Source organism: Tiliqua scincoides, chromosome 1 (assembly GCF_035046505.1).
Source record: "Tiliqua scincoides isolate rTilSci1 chromosome 1, rTilSci1.hap2, whole genome shotgun sequence".
NCBI classification, from domain to species: Eukaryota; Metazoa; Chordata; class Lepidosauria; order Squamata; family Scincidae; genus Tiliqua; species Tiliqua scincoides.
Window position 1 is genome coordinate 123,116,103 of NC_089821.1, and position 5,251 is coordinate 123,121,353.

Consider the following 5,251-nt stretch of genomic DNA (forward strand, 5'->3'; position numbering starts at 1 on the left):
GAAACCGTCTCTCGGTCCTCTCCTCCGCCCCCCGCAACGGTCACTCTGAGCTGGGCTGCCCCGCCGAGGCTTCTGCGGGCGGGGACGCCAGAGCGGGACACGCCCCTCTTGGGGACACTCTCACACAGGCAGGGCTGTAGGGAAAGGCTCCTCCGCCGAGCCCCGAGGTCTTGGGCAGGCTGCAGCCCTATTATTGACTATAACGGGACTCTGACAGCCCCATCCTAGGCATGTCTATACAGTGTTTCTCAAACTGTGGGTCGGCTCCCACTAGGTGGGTCACGAGTCAATTCCAGGTGGATCCCCATTCATTTCATTTTTAATAGGCTACCATGGTATAAGACTGCATTTGGGGAAATGTTACAGGTCTGTACTTTTAACAAGCTGCTCTGTATATTCTTTTAACAAAGATAGTAAGTGGGACTTGCTCCTGGTACGTGTGGGTAGGATTGCAGCCTGAGATTGTGAAAAGTTTTTCTGCTTGATGTCACTTTAGGTCATGACATCACTCCAGTGCATCCTGACAGATTCTCGTTCTAAAAAGTGGGTTCCACTGTGAAATACGAGAACCACTGACTTAGAATCAAGTCCCACTAGAGCCAGTGGGGCTGACTCCCTCGGCACAGGTACTTATGTAAGGGCCCAATCCTGTCCAACTTTCAAGGGCAGATGCAGCCCTGCTAGTGGGGGTGGGGTGGAGGTGTGTGTGCTGCATCCTGCAGTTGGGGGGCAGTCATAGAGGCCTCCTCAAGGTAAGGAAATGCTTGTTCCCTTATCTTGGCGCTGCATCAGCACTCAAAAGTTGAATAGGATTGGGCCCTAAGGGTGCATTGCAGGGGTGGGCAGACTTTCAACTTCAGGGATTCTGGACCTTGAACAATTGTGTAGGAGAGAGAATTCCAGCATCTGCGATGACAAGCTGCACCTTGTCTTCTGTAGAACTGGAGGTTGTATGGGGTCCAAGATCCCTGAAGTTGAAAGTTTGCACACCTGTTGCAGAGGATTGCAGCCTCAGAGTTGCAAGGATGTGTTGTGGCGCAAGGAACTCGGCAACAGCGTTTATATGAATCAAGCTGGTGACTTTTCAAATTGCACCCTAAGTTTGTTTTCAACCTGCTTTAGGGTGAATGGCCTGTGTTTTAGTGCATCATCATCATCATTAGCGTGTTGCATTAAAATGCAACAAACACAGTTCAGAATATACAATTGTCACAAGTTCTGCCTTCACCCACAGCTAAATCTCTCAATTTCTGCCCACCTTTCTTTCCCTACCCTGTGAACCTAACCATCCATTCAGTTCCTTAGAACTGAAATTTTTTGAAATATTGAGAAACAATTTAGGGAGTCTTTGAAATACTGTTAAGGGCAACATTGAATAAGTAGGGAAAGGAAGGGAAGGGTCAAGAAATTAAATGGAGCTGACACTCACGCAAAGGACACAGTTTCACATTGTATTAACATAAAAAAAGTTTTTGAAACCAGTTTAAAATAGATCCATTTCTCAATAACTGATAAGTTTCCTTAGAACTGAAACTTTTAATCATAAGGTGGGAGTATAAGATTTCCCAGTACTTTAATATGTAGAATGAATTTAGGGCTCCCATCAAGAGTTAGCCCAGGGCTCTTAAATGGGTCCACTGTAGAACTGGGACACCACTTCTTGACCATAGCCTTTGTGTGTGGATGATTCACTTCACCAAGAGGGTCAATCAATCATATCCTGCTTTCTCTCCCAAGTGGGCACTCAAAGCAGCTCACCTGTAGTCATTTTATCATCACCTCTAGTCTCCCATGCCATCCACCAAAGTAAGCCCCACTACAAATCTTGGGGGGAACGGAACCATAAAGATGGGGTGAAGGTCCATGGAGAGTAGTTTGCCAAGGGTTGTGTGACAGATGAAGCTCACCCTGTGCATGCTACTGAGGCAGGCTTCCCAGGAGTGTTTAACATGTTGTGGAGCAGCATATTCATGACTCATTGTTTTTAGGCTTAAACAAAGGCAGTTTTTAGGCAGTTCTAAACATACTATCAATATCACTAAGACTTACAAGAATACCTTGACTTACATCCACTTGACTTTAATCACTTTGCTCTTTCAGCTGTTTTCAGTTCTAACCACATTTCAAATTTCATCCATGTGCTTTCATCTTTCTTCCAATTTCATCTACCCTTCCATGACATTCTTGTTTTCCTTTTATTTCTGTTTATTTTGGTTTTGCATGTATTTGCATGTGTTTCATAGTTGTTTACTTTTTTTTGCTGGCCAAAATACATTTGCAAGCTAAATAAGGCTATGCTTTGACATTCATCCATTTCTGACTTTAATTCCTGTTCTTCCATGTAAACACAGTTAGGGTCTGGTGGAGGCTGAAATCAAATGTTGACACAAATGCAACATTTGCATTTACTGCAATGTATTTTAAACTGTTATTTATTGTAATATTTATACAGTAAATATACACAGGAAAACTGAGGTGGCTAACAATGGTCAACTGAAATAAATATGAAAACATCAAAGAATACCCTTCAATAACCCAGTATAATTTATTTTAGAACAAATCTCATAGCAGCAAAGCACATCAACAATTTAGGGCAAAATCCTATGTCCATCTACTCAGAAGTAAGTTCTATTGTGTCCAGTGGGACTTACTCCTAGAACAGTATGGATAAGACTGCAGTCTTAGTTGCAAAAGCCAGAGAGCAATGTCTTTACAGCAAAAACTAAACTGCAATGAAGCGGGAGTGGCTCTCTAAGAAAGGCATTCCACAACAAAGATGGGCAACATTTATGTGCAGTGTTCCGTATTGCAATAATATTCACATGTAATACATAGTACAAATGTTAAATTATGAAAGGACTTCTAAAAAGCATCAGAGCAGACCTGGATCTGACACAATGTATATGGTCCACAGGAAACTGCAGCCAATCCTGGTTGTCTGATGAGTGTACATATTTGTTGCACATATGTCAGAAAACAAGTATGTTGTTGTTTTAAATACTTGACATTTTTTACAACATACATGCAAAGTATGCACTCACCCTTTACATTTTTAGGTGTATAATAGACTCCAGCCTACATAAAGTTGTATTTTCTTGAGTGAAAACACTAAGCATTTTCATAGAAGTCAGCACTCTGCAGAAGCATTTGCATGTGTGGTGGACAGCAACCTATGTAACTGCTGCTTTTGAAGAGGCTGATAATTCTTCAGTCATATCCATTTGTCAGTATGACTAGATTCCATTAATATAAATATATGATACAAGATGCAAAACAGGTAAGGTGATAGCCTAAAAAAATATACCGTCTATTGGCAAAGCAATGCCAACTTGGAATAGAAACATTGATTTAGTGTACAGAACTCTTAATTAGAAGGAATGGATAGGTAACTCTTTTTCAGTGATGTGAGGAGGCACTTGCAGGCACATACTGTAATTTATTGAAAAATGTCCTGAAGCAATAATTATCCACGTCAGTATTGAGATAAATATCAAGTGCAGATAGGAGCACTTCCTTAGATATATCTTGGGCTCCTAGAAAATCCTTCGCTCCACCCCTAGCCTGTTCTAATCTGACTCATAATCCTTGCTGCTTTCTCTCCTCTGCTGCAGGAATGAGAAACAAATGCTGCCCATCCACAGCTGATGGGATGAGAGTAGGTTGATCAAACCCTGAAGAGCAAAAGTCGCAAAAATTTGTTTTTATACAATGGTCTTAATTGACAATCCCTGCTCATTCTCTAGTCTAGACCAGGGGTCTCTAAACTTTTAGGCCCAAGGGCCACATCAAATATGTGGCCTGGTGTGGCATGGTGTCAGGAGTCGGAAAAATAATTTGAAATATAGAATTGAAATAAATATATTAGAAAGCTTAAGGCCTTCAGACACTTAAAAATATCACTTCTGGTTTTTCAGGAAAACCAGGAAGTGACGTTTTTAGGCCTTCAGAGGCACATAGCCTCCCTGGCCCTCAGAACACCCTCCAGATACAACTGGAGCACAGCTCTGCTCACATTTGGATGAGCGGGCCAGAGGCTTGCAGCAGGCCGGATAGAGGCTTGTTGCGAGCTGCATCTGGCTCTCGGGCCAAGGTTTGGAGACCCCTCGTCTAGATGAAAGCACAACAGCTCAGGATCTGGCAGTTTGAAGATTATCTGCCTTTGAGTGAAAGGTCTTTCTATCACTTTCCTCTCATGCTATTTTCTGCTGAAAATCTCACCCTCCAAATTTGTAGCTACCTTCACTGGGGAAGAGACACAAGTACCTATTTCCTCACATGAGATGAATTTAAAAGCCTGCAAAGTGCATGTGTTTTTGTAAGCTACACCAGTACACACCTGTTTCCTGCTCTAATTAATTTTTGATGTGCCCAAGTTTCTCTCACTTACCAAAAACATTGTCTAGTGGCATTTTCCATTCAGGCAGACCTCTTGCCTTGTTTAATTTAAACTTTTATACCCATCAGAATGATGCTCTCCTTATGGAAATAACTATTGTCCAATTTTTTGGTATGAAAGGTATGGCTAACTATATCCTTGGCAAGAAAAACAACATTTCTACAGCGGCGATTTCCAACAAAAAACAAGCATACTTTTCCAAGTACCATGTTCTACAATGACCTCTTCTGCAATTACCACTACAGATGGCAGTTGTGCACAGTCAGTTTGCCCCCCTCACTTGGAGTTCTCTTTGTACCCCCCCCCCCAAAAAAAAACCCCATGTCTCTTCCTAAGGGTCAGGTAGCTGCCCAGTCACATCTTGCCACTAGTACATCACCACTCTGGCCACCAGCAATACTTGTTTGAAATCCCATGGGCTGTACCTCAAGCACATCTGTATGAATGGAATGCACTGCTGTTAGAGCAAAGGTGGAGAGATTTATGCTGTTCTCTCCATTCCCTTGCAGCCTGTTCCTAAGGATCCCCCAACTCTCAAGCATATTTTTGAGAGTGCAGGAAGCTGCTGCAGCAGAGGCAGGAAAGATCACTTGCACAAGCTTCTTTCCACTACTTTGAATACAAGTCATTGACTGGAACCTATAAAGCTACCTTAGATGGTGGCATGTCCAGAGCCTTGTGCATGCCCGGGGGCATTTTTTACTTTGAATTCTACTATTCAGGAGTTTTGAACAATGTCATATAGTCCAAAGCACCCCTTGGCATACAAATTTAGTCATGTGGTCCTACAGAGCCTGAATCAAGATTATATCCCAGACTGCTCAAGAAGGGCATCAAATTGCATTACAACCATGC